This window comes from Cyprinodon tularosa, unplaced genomic scaffold (genome assembly GCF_016077235.1).
Source record: "Cyprinodon tularosa strain WSP-4 unplaced genomic scaffold, ASM1607723v1 ctg450, whole genome shotgun sequence".
NCBI lineage: Eukaryota > Metazoa > Chordata > Actinopteri > Cyprinodontiformes > Cyprinodontidae > Cyprinodon > Cyprinodon tularosa.
This window is the reverse complement of record NW_024039175.1, coordinates 25,875-38,432: the sequence shown is the minus strand read 5'-3', so window position 1 is coordinate 38,432 and position 12,558 is coordinate 25,875.

The following is a 12,558-nucleotide window of genomic DNA, read 5'->3' as shown; positions in this document are numbered from 1 at the left end:
TTGTGCTGGCACTGATTTCTCAGACACTGGATTAAAAGGTTAGATGATGAAACAAAATTAAGCAATAGAATGGGTGGTTAAGAGAAGGCGCTTCTCAGATATATGTTATATTTCATGTGGGAAATCTGCATGTTCTTTTGCTGTTAATAACTACACATTATGAGGCTAACCTAATGTCATGTTGGGTAGTTAAAAAACTGTAATTTAGATTCTGCTTTTAGTATAAAGATTACAGTTGCCCTTTTCACAGTGTATTCTCATTATCAGTTCGTATGAAATCGTACAAAAAGTTATGCACAGTAATTTCATACTTTTTTGACGTTTTTTTCGTCGTATTTCGTTGTATTTTTACGTCTTGTCTCGAGACAAGATATCCTTGCGCACGTGCATCTTACGCACCATTAAATAACATAGAATTTAACATACAATTAACCCTAACCCTAAGATACAAAACAGCAAGCAACCTAGTGAGAGACATCAAGAAGTAATTATTGCACTGTTTTTCCCAGTTTTACGTCCGTCCGCGGATCTGCTTTTTTCGTATGTCTGGCTGTGCATGCGCACTGATCTGTTTTTTCGAGGAAAAACGTCAAAAACGTACGAAATACTGTGCATAACTTTTTGTACGAATTCATACGAACTGATAATGAGAATATGTTGCCTTTTCAATGTCCCTGTTGTTTGCAAGGCAATGGAAAGGAGAAAAAAGCAGACTAACAAACTACTTTGCCCATAAGAGGGTCTGGTCTGGTTTTGCAAAATATTCCTGATGTCATGTATCTTAGAAAATATGAGTACAGGTATAGTGGAATCTGGTTGGAACGGTTAAGGTCTTCAAATACACTTCTTAGTGTTCTTGATCAGCTACTTGGACTTCACTGAAAATACATCATTAGTCATTGTATTTGTGGCTCAGAGAAGCCACTGCTTTTTGCTCAAGATGATAAAATTATCTTTTCATGTCCTCTTCTTCCCTGATTGAGTAGTTGACAAAAAATAAATAAATACCAGGGAAAGCAGGAGGTTATGTCACTTATTGTTTTTCCTTCTTTTGGTTGTACTCGCAGATTTTTTTTATTTTTGCAAGGTAAAACACCACTCTGGCTACAGATTCCTGAGCAGCATATACTTTGAAACATGGAGCAGATATAGATGATTACTTTTACATCACACAGGTTAACTATTCTTAGTTAGCCTGGTGACTTTGTAAACATGTAGACTACCAAAAATAGACAGCTGCACAATTCAATAAATTGCACTGTTTAATATTTACATTTACACGTACAAAAACAGAGGATGATAATAAATAATTAGTATGACTTGCTTATGGGATTTTTACCCCTTTACATTTTTCTTTGTTACATACAAATAGAACTTCAACCTATTTGTACAATTCAAAAGCTAATTTATAATCTGTTGATGCTCTTTTCACTTTTTATTCTAAAATTGGCCTTTAGAAGTACCAAATTGATGAAAACACAATAAAGATTGATTAAATATAAAGCTTAAATATAAAGGAGATGCATTTTTTTTTACAGTATATCATCCCACATGTCTTCATGAAACACAGCAAAAACCTGAATGCAGGTGAACTTTTTCACAATTGAGTGTTCTCATGGTTTTCACTTTTTCATCTCATGAATATCTCACAAAAAATGTTAGCAGTTCTTCCAGAATGTGACAAGTCACACATCTAATTAAAAAAGAAAAAAAAAAGTTGGAATTACCTGCAGCACAAACTTGCATTAGCTCAGCAGTTTTTCAAATTTGGCAGCACTAAGAAGTCTTCTTGCCCAGATATGCAGTTTTTCATCATTAAGCCTTTGCCCCCCACACATGCATTTGTAATTCACATTAAACTTCTGTGGCCTTTCCTCTCGGTGAGAATTCATGGTTGGGCTTATTTTCTGCAGAATGTTGCTGGTGGTTAATGACCCTTCACTGTCCCTGACCCTCTGTGAGGAAAACGAGCGCTTCTAGCCTGACTGACGGACAGACAGACAGAAAGAGTGTGCAAGAGGATTATTTTATGGTGGATGCTATTTTGTGATTTTAATTGCAGTGTACATGGTGTGGCTCACAGCTAGATCTCTACATGTCAATGAGAATTAAACTTACAGGGTCTGAAAGTAACTTTAATGTTCAGCTGCAATGCCCTCAGCTCCACGTGGTTCCATTTTATGCGCATGTTAACTTCCCTCTACGAGGCTCCTAATGTAGTCATTATCCTGTTTACTGCTGGGGGAGGGGGTTATTTTGTTATATATATTGTTATATTCTAATGGTTAGGAGCCAAGAGTAAGTTATTGGACTTTTCAATTTTTTATTGAAAAGTCCAATAACTAAAGTCACCCTAACATGTAATTTTTGGAATAAAAGGTAATAATTACAACTACAGTTCAATAAAACAACCACTAGCTCAACTTTCTAGAATTTGAAACAGCAGAAAAAGTATATATATCACCATTGTTGTCTTGTTCCAGTAGCCCACTTGTCATAATAATTGTGACAAACATTGTTTGACCTACCATCATCTAAGCCATTACAATAACAAAATCAAGATTTTGCTGAGTAATTAAGTTATTGACTAAAATTATGTGGCAATAAGAATAATTGTCTTGATGCCAAAAAGAGCCCAACAGATTTTGCTTTCACAAGTAGAGCAGTACAGCTATCGTCATAGTGTTCCCCTTGATTTATGCATATAAATACCTTTAATATAATTCATCAAGGGAGTATTACAGATTTTATTGGCACTGCAATGTAAGTAGAACAGGAAAGGATCATTTATAAATGAATGGGATGATACTGCAAGGGGTTAGTTCAGGCAGTCAAATGTGATGCCCCAGATGCCCAAAGGGATCCCAAGTGCAAAGGCGCCCAGGAGGGGCCAAACCAGGAAATCCGACCCCCCATCAAGTGAGGAGGAGAGACGGCCCAGAGGAAAACCCGCAGCCACCGCAATGCCGGACTGTGCTCATAAATTGCAGCAACGTGCTCATAACTTATACAAAACGTACCTATAACTTATCCAACGTATGCCAGCGTTTTTGCAAGATTTTCCTTAAAGTAGGCATATGCTAGTCTAAATCATCAAGGTGTGGCAGGGACATAACAGAGGATGGGGGGATTGCATTTCAGTTGGTTGATCATCATTTCCAAAACAGCCATCCAACTTTTCCAAGTCCTGCAGGGTGAAGGGGGGCCTTTTGCGCTGACGTGTCCTCCTCTGCGATGTGATCAAAATAACATAAAATGTTTTTTAATTTTTTTTTAAAGTAGTCCAACTAGATAATCATTTAATGAAAAGTTGTTTTGTCTGAATTTCTGTCACTTTGGCTAAGACATAAAAAGTTAAAAAGTAAGAAAAATGTAAGCAAGCGATGAGCGGAGAGATGCTTCTGAAGATGTATATCTTCTCCCTCTGATGCTTTTTGTGATTTATTTTTTTGTTCTTTACTTATTTTACCCTATTTCCATCACTGCGGTCTATATCATTGTGGTTTGAAATGTGCTTTATAGATTAATTGGCTTAGAAATCCTTTGCAAAGTGAGGTACAGTATATGTGCTGTCTAAACTCATTTCAGCACATCCGCTGTCTATTAAGGCCACAATTAAACGTGGAACAAAACCCAATGCTCCTAACAAATGTTCCTCATTTAGTCATTCTGTCTTTTTAAGGGTTGGATAACAGCTGTCTTCTCTTCTATCGCAGCAAGGAAGCTCCTTCCTGCCACTGTCCAGTGCCAGATTATAGATGATCAAACTAACAGTTGGTTTTGGTTTGGGCAGAATCCTACTGGCTCTTCCATTCCTTCCATTCTGTTTCCCCCTGTCACTTATTAACTGGTTTTGATCCTGATTACCTTACTTTATTCTGCTTCCCAACAGATGAGAAAAATGTATCCATTTGATTTTCATCTATTGTTAAAGATTAAGAAAATTTATATTTTGTTATTGTCAACTAATGCTGGCATTATACAATTTTATGATTAGAAATGCTTTGCAACAGTTTGTTGAGTTGAAAAAGAGCAAAGATTTCAGATTGGACATCAGCTGAGAATTCAATACTCAGTGCCAATTATTAGTTAAACAAGTAGGGCTGTTAATGTGATAAACTTATTTGTCTCTCAGATCTGGCATTTCTCATTGAAAGCTGGAGCTGATTTAACTCAAAAGTTTATTTTTCACTCTTAATTTATTTCTCACTGTTAACTAGACTGATTACTTATTATATTGAGGTTTTCAGTATTTTGCTTTTATTAAAGTTAGATCAGAATTATTCAAACCCTTTGCAGATTGAGGTTTTGTTTTGATTTTTTTTTCAGATTGAGATTTAATGTCATGTTTGGTTACTGACACCCTGGAGCAAACAATCATTACGGGTTTAAAAATATTTACATTAGAATATTGGGTGGTTATTGTTTTTGAAGTATTAGAAAATCCAGACAGTAGGTGAGTATTTCTGATTCATAATCAGCTATAATGACAAGGTTTGTGGTCAAAAGGAAATAACTTGATTTCAGTTTTCCATTACTCATATTATAATTATATAAAACTAGGTAAAAAAAAAAAAAGAAGCTTAAAGGGAGTAAAGACAGTATAAGATAATAATATTATTATACAAAAGTGTGTCTTTGTCTTATCCATGGAGGCTGTTGCTGGTGTGGTTAGGGTGTGTTCGGTTAAGGTGTGTTTGGCTGAGCTGACATGTTATGATGTAGTTGCAGATATTCATTGTAAAGTAAATAGTTTGTCCAGGGAAGGATTGATTGTTGGACTTTAAAGAGACAGAGCTTAGTTGGCATAGATGCCTAATTACCACACTGAGCCTAATAATTCTCTGGCATCTCCCTCAGGCAATCTACTCCTCTAAATACCCCGGTTACCAGATGAGGATCACCTTGTAACCATTTCTGCTTGATGCCACCCTGTGGAGAGGGAGGTAAGTGCACACACACGGCCTGAACACAGCTTCCTGAAAACATGAAAGTAATATTCCTTTTTTGGAGTGAACCAATCAGAGTCTTAACTTGAATCTTGCAAAAGACCTAAAAAAGGACACAAAGATTAGGGTGATGACAAGAAGGCCTTCTAGCCTAAAAAAAAAAAATGAAAGAACTTAAGAGCTCATAAACAAAGACAAATCATGAAATAGCTTTATATTCATTGTTTGGTTGTTATAATGTATTATCAATATAGTGAGGTAATATATAAATGATTTAACTGTTGTATTGCTAAAAATGTTTTTACTTTTTTTTTTTTTTACAAATTACCTGTGGGTGTTAATAACTTACAGATATTTCCTTTTAACAATCAGTAGTCCTGACAATATCTTTACATAAAAAAAATGCATAAAAAAAACAATTTTAAGCTGCTAAAACATACTTAACAATCTTACTCTACAGCTGGATCATTTATAAATGAATGGTGTGATACTACAAGGGGTTAGTTCAGGCAGTCAACTGTGATGCTGCTTAATGCTTCAAACATGATCTTTTGCTCACTCTGTTGAAAATACCGTATCAAGCACAATAACAATTTGGGTTGTCCATTCAGGCTGCAAATCATCTTGCAATGAATTTAATGCAAGGCTTCCTACCTGCTTGAGCCATCTTGTTGTTGAGATCAAATGTCAGTGATGTAAAAGGAGTGACTCCCCTCTGATGTGACAGCACTGCAACGTAGTTTATCTAATGAGCCAACTTATATTCAACTTCCTGTTGCCCGTGGCCTACTGCCACCTAAAGCTAGTCACGCCAGTTCTCAGCTGAAAGATACGCAATGAGAGAGGGTTTTGGATGGTGCAGATTACTGAACTTATTTTCCCTACAACCTAATGACATATTTCCCTCTGTTGTTTATTTGAGAAAAGTTAGGTCATTGGGTGGGTCTCTCTGGCGCTTTACACCAGTACTTTCCCATCTGAAACCATTTACAAATTTCCCTGGTTGTGTGTTTGGTACTACTCTCTTTCTTAAAGATCCATACTTGTTTCAGCCATGGATTCCAATCATGATTCTCCAATTTCTCCATTCATATTCCTTCCTTTAATTAATCATTGTGGCAGTAACCTAGTCTGAGATAGCTCACACAATATATTTCCCATCTGCAAACATTAAAGTCAGGATGTTTACAGCTGATATGTAGAGCAATTCTTCTTTCAGATATGGTGTCTAGTAACATTCAAAGAGTCCAGCTTTGGCCTCATTAGACCAGACTGTATTCTTATATCTCACCAATATTTCATTGCTTTGTCAAAGTTGTATGCAACAAACTAAACATTTAATATAACTACATTTTTCTACATGAAGATGTCTTTGCTTTTACTAATCACATCATGCTGTGCAATATTTTGGTATTTAGAAACCTTTTTAGTATACATCACTTCATATAAAATCAACAGCTATTGAAATGCACATTTCTGCAAGATTCTTTCTACATCCTCTCTGATCTCAGTCTGGTTCTCACTTTTCATCTATTTAATGCTTATTCCCTGTATCATTCCATTTATTTTGCATTTACTTAATCTGTGAAGAGATCAACTTGGATTTCTCCATGTGTGCAGAATAATTGGGTTATTAACAATATCTGTATAAATGGTCCAATTATAAGTATTTAACTGAGAAAACCAATGATGTCCTCGATACTTTTTTTTTTTCAATTTCTACAGCTATTGCAATGAAGCCTGACACCATGAGAAACCCTTACAGGTACTTTGGAGTAAATGGCTTGGAGGGTATGAGCTGTGGTGGTTGCATACGATGGACCATTAAGCATATTGTTTTTTAATGTTGTTGCTGATTTATGCATGTTGTCTTCACAGTGAAATTTTTGTAAAGTTGTGGCAACTTCAATGCATGAAATGTGAAAAAATGTTTATCTTATTAAATAAAAGGCAGAAAGAAATCCTTTAAAAGTTGTTTTTTTTTTTTTCATGTGCCCAGGGCCATGTTTTACTGTTAATGAGGTCACTGTGAGAATAAGTTATCTCTCAGTCTGTGAAAAGAAATAAATAAAAAATGACTAATATCCATGGACTTTCATATTGAAATAGACTAAATTTAGCAAACAGTGATACGACTTAGACCTTTGAGTTGGGCACAGTGTCTTGTTGTGTCATCAAAGTGTCAGACGGAGAGAGTAATCATGAATAATCTTGTTCCTAGCCAACTCATCATCACTGCAGGTGAAAATGTGATGCTGTCTCCAGTTTTGGCTGCTTGGGCCTGCTACTTGCTCTGCTGTTCAAGATGACAAACAGTGTCTGACATTAAGATAAGTAGGCAGTCACAGACAAATAAGAGCTGATGAATGCATGTCCAGAGGGAGGGTTGCAGCGTGAGGTTCAGATGAGGTGAAATATGTATTATATAAGACGTCAGCTTTTTCTCAGTTTAATGCATTGTAGGAGAAATTTCACACCTCTTAAGTTTGAAACACCTGCAATAGATTGAAGAATGTCTAAACAATAAAGCATTTAAAATATTTATTTGGGATATACATAAAACAAGCGCTAAGCATGTTCAATTTGGTAAATTGATATTTTCTTATTATATAAATGTTTTTTAAAAACATGCAGGCAGTAAGAAGGTAAGGCATTGATCAGGGTCATTAATATATTATTGTGTATGTGTTGGCTTTTATCCTCTGACAGGCTATGTGTTTCCAGGACGGGGCCGCCTGTGGAGCTGGTTGACTGTCACCTTTTTTATATTTGCTTTTTTCTGTATGTCTGCTTCTTCGTCTTTGAACTCCAGTCAGCCTAAGCCGAAGGCCGCTCACATTGAGCCTGATTCTATTGGAGATTTCCTCCTATTAAAAGGGAATTTTTCCTCTCCACTGTTGATACACACATGCATGGTGTGAGAGGTTGCTTTCAAGTCAATGAGTTGATGCAATCATCTGGTTTTCCTTTGATAAAAAACTTTAAACCAATTTGACTGTATGATCTGGTTAAATTGTCTCTGAAAAATGCCCTGTGTTGTGAACTGGCCCTATATGAATAAACTGAATTGAAGTTAATTGAAGTAAAAGTAAAAAATTGGTCACTTATTACTGTGTAGTCTTCCCTTAGCTCCCTACTGTGCAGATATGTTTATATCTAAGAGAAACATGTTCCAGGATATTACAACTTTTTTCTTTTTTTTATGCTTTTTTGTACTTTTTACTCTATTTTTATATAGTCTGTTGTATTTCTACCTTTAGTGGCATTTTGCTTTAACTCTATATACTCTATATATAATCTATATAAGTTACTGGAAACAGAATTTCAATTAAGGAGTAATCCCAAGGAATAAATAAAGTTTAGCCTAAGTCAAAGTCCAAGAAATTACTCAGGTAAAAGTAAGTGGTATTTGGTTAAAAAGGCTACTTGAGTACTGAGTAATTTTTGGGCACTGGATTGCAGACAGACTTTATGTGCAAAATCTCGTACTTTAATTACTCAACTGCATAAAGAAAACAAATCAATGTCATGATTATAAGATAACTGTTATGGTTGTTATTTGTTGTGACTCTGAGTTTTCAGTTTTCTGTTATCAGTTGTTTTGTTTTATTTTCCATGACCTTCAAGCATTCTTTAGTTACTCTCTGTTGCCCCCTTGTAATTGTTTTCTTTCCCCTTGGATTCCCTCTTGCCAGTTCCACCCACACCTGCTCCCCATTCAACTCGTTAGTCCATCCTTTTGTTTGGTTCTCCTTAAATACTCCACCTCTGCAGTCTCTCAGTGCTGGTTCCTTCTTGTTGCTGTATAATCTACTCTGCTCGTCTCTCCCCGGCTCCTCAGATTCGTTTTTCCCCTGATGTCTCCATGATTTTGGTTTGTTTTATATTTTAAGTTGGATTTCTGGATTTCTGCCTCTGCTGCTATTTGGTCTGCAATTAAACCTCTCAGAACTCATCTCTGCTTCACTTGTCTCTGCATCTGGGTCCTCAAGCAACCTCACCAACCATTGTTGACAATAACAGATTCATGCAGAAGAAATATTTTTACAAAAATATTAATTTTTCCATATAAAAATTACAAAACCAGTCCTTACTGTTAGAAAGGTTTGTATTTTAGAACAGTGTTAATAATTTCCACTGATAATATCTAACGTTTATTGTATGTTTACCTGATCTTGTACTTCTTCAAATTACTCACAGAGGACAGAGTTGTCAGAGATTTAACTCAAATAGAGGATAGCCATACATTACAAGAATTACAATTTTTTTTTATTTTTTTTTTATTGTTATTCAAGTAGATGTAATGGTAAATTATTATGTGTAACTAGTTACTTACTGCCCACCTCTGGAGACAACTTTAATCCAATCTAAAGGGAAAAAGCCTGTAAAGTAAGAGAAGGTAACTTTAATGAGTGTTTTACCTTTGAATTTACATTTCAGTGCCTGTTCAAAGAGGTTTTCCTGTCCCTCTTTTCTCTCACCTTTGCTGCGTATTACTTGTTAGGTAAAATGGAACGGTGTATAAACCTGAGCAATAAAACCCTTGGGCTATTAAGAGCTGTCTTTGAAGCCAACAATGCTTCTGTTAGCTTCGATATGAGAAATAATACACTTATTTATTTGGGACCAGGTATTACCCAGTCAAAAATGTACAGTGAACGTTCATCTTTTATCATTTTCTAAAGCATTTAAGAATCTAAAAGCATTTCCATTCCTTTTAGAGTGTTTAGTTTCTCATGTTCACCTTTTGACTGTCTTTGGATCTCATTTACATTGCCATTGCCTAACACCTGCATACAGCACAGTTTCTTTGCTTCTCTTTTTACCTTTTTTATGTTTTATATCTTACAGATTTCTTTGATCTCTTTTAGGTTTATCATACTACCTGTGTTTCATTGCAGAGTAGTTTTAGGTTTATTTTTATTAGCTTAAAACATTCAGTTGTACCTCCATGCTCCTCTCTCAGGGATCCTACTAGTATTCCTTATTGTATATCATTAAATAACTCTGTTTTGCCAGATTTAGTTTTTGTATGTTCTTGGGTCTTTTACCAGCCTCAATAATGTTTTTTTTTTTTTTTTTTATGTCTTTAGCCCATCTTCGCTGCCTTTTCCCATTTTTGCTTTCAATTTGTTGATTTCTCACAATACTGTTTTTTTTTTTTTTTATTAATATTTTGCTTTCTGGGAATCTTCTTCAAAGCATATTCATCAGCCAGATTCCATAAATCCTTCTCAACTTGTATCATTAGACTGATATCTTAATGTACGATGTTTTAATCTGAAATTGCATACTCAAATGTATTTACAGGTACTGTTTTATTTCTACAGTAACTTTGTACAAGGTAAAAAGCAGTTATTCTTAGAATATTTCAGCTTATTATAAATTTAACCTTCTTCGTCTTAAACTAGATTTTTTTTTTATCATTCTAGGCCTTTGTCTTTAAAAACAGACAATGTGAAAATGCAATGTATTTTTGGTTTGGGAATCTTTTTATCAGAGAAACACAGCCTATGACTTCATGCAACAATGATTTTGAAAGGAATGAGAATGAACTTTGATCAAAAAAATGAAAAATAATTGACATGACTTGAGAAAAACATGGACTGTATTATGGAATTATACTCTGTGTTGGTTGGACCTCGAACACACAAACACGCCTACTCATATTCTTTAGGGCTAAGCTATGTCTCCCTAGAGAGGTGTTTTTACCAACAGTGATAGAAAATCATAACCTGCTGGTTTACAAACTATGCACTTATATAAAAATTATATAAAAAAAAAAAAGTGAAGCTATATTTCAATACAATATAAATGTAGTGTTTAGTGGTTGTAGTTGTTGACAGAATTATCCACTGGGAAAAAACAGTTGATCTCCCATTTCTGTATATTTTAAAAACCCTTGTTGGCCCTGGGATTCTGACTTCATCTGCTGTGCATCTGGTGTTTGAATGTCAGCTCATAGGCAGACCCAACAAATGTGATCATAAAAACTTGGCTGCAAGATGGACATCTGCAGAGAATCACAATGTTTCTCAGTGTGTCTTTATGGTGGAGTGGACTAGGAGAAATTAATACAGTTTAGTACATTTAAGGAAAAAAAGAAAGTCCATGTTCAAGGAACTCAAATGTTTTGACTGAAAAATATTGAAAATGCTAAAGTATTACCTACCTAAAAATGTTGTCAATGAGAAAAAAGGATTTAAAAAACTTTAAAGTCTGTTAAAGTCCCATTTTGGTGCAGATTAAGGATCTTCGACAACTCTTTCCAGCAATGGAAGTCAGTCTGTGAAATATCAGGTGGATTTGCCTGATGCCCTCAGGGCTGTGAGAACAAACTGTTTCTCTCCTTATGTTGTTTCTCCTCTATCAGTTTTTTCTTTCTATCAGTTTTGAACCATCTTGTTGAAACTCGGAGGTTTCAGAGTGTTTTCTGCTCATTTGAAATATGCATCTAGTCTAAATTTAGAACATTATTCCGGAGTTCATGTTAACACTCTGAGCACGCAGAGACAAAAGCATACAGTAAATTCCCATTAACCAACTCCAGCAGGGATCAAAACTTTTTACTCTGTCTATCCTATCACTTGAACTCTTAACTACATGAGATTGAATCACTCCAAAATTGCATCTCAATTATGCTGCTTGTGACATGCAAGGAAAATGCTTGTTATTTACTGATCTTCATATCATTTAATGCTTGGAGGGCTTTTTGTTTTCTTCAGCCATTACAGCACTGGTTATCTAAAGGAGTTAAAAACAGAAAGATTGTTTGAATATACAGTATATTCACTACAGAATTCCCCCTTTGTTTGGCAATAAAGGGATTTTCTCTTCTATTCTATATTTCTAAAAATCTAAAACTTCCATTACCTGGATAATTACTGTCATTCACAGTCTTCACTGCCTCTGTAATACCTTTGCAAGTCATTGTAGATTTCTTTTTATTGAAGGAGTTAATGATAATTGCCTTAATTAAATCTAAAATGAGACCCTCCTCTTCTTTGCAACACATACTCCCAACCATCTTTCTCCTGTGAATTCTAAATTATGCAGAGTTCTCCTTTTCAGATGAAAAATGTACCACATGAGACGTGATATTATTTTTTTGTCAGAAACACAAATTACACTTTAGTGTTGCCTGTGTAAAGAGCAGAAGGGGACATAGGAGTGAGAACATATAGAAGGGTAAGGTACAGATAAATATAAATTCTCTTACATAGAGGAGGAGGGATAGCACAGTGGTTAGTGTTTATGTTCTGAGAAGGCTGCAAGTACCCACTCCAAAACCCACAGACTGCCACTTGGGCTCCCTGTACAAGACCATCAACCCCAAATTGCTCCTAGGGTGCTATAAGATGCTCACTGATCCCAAACGTTAACGGGTTGAATTTAATAGCCAAATTTTGGTGGAATCGATATAAAAGCAATGTCAACATCTAACATTGTTGACAAAAAAAATGCGGGTAAGGTACAGGTTAAGGCAGAGGGTTGCATAAAGTACAAAATACAGGGCCTAATCTTTAACGTCAATAGAAAGAGTTTCTGTGCACATGGTAACATACGTGGACTGTAAAAAATGACGAGGTATTATTAAAATACTAGTGGA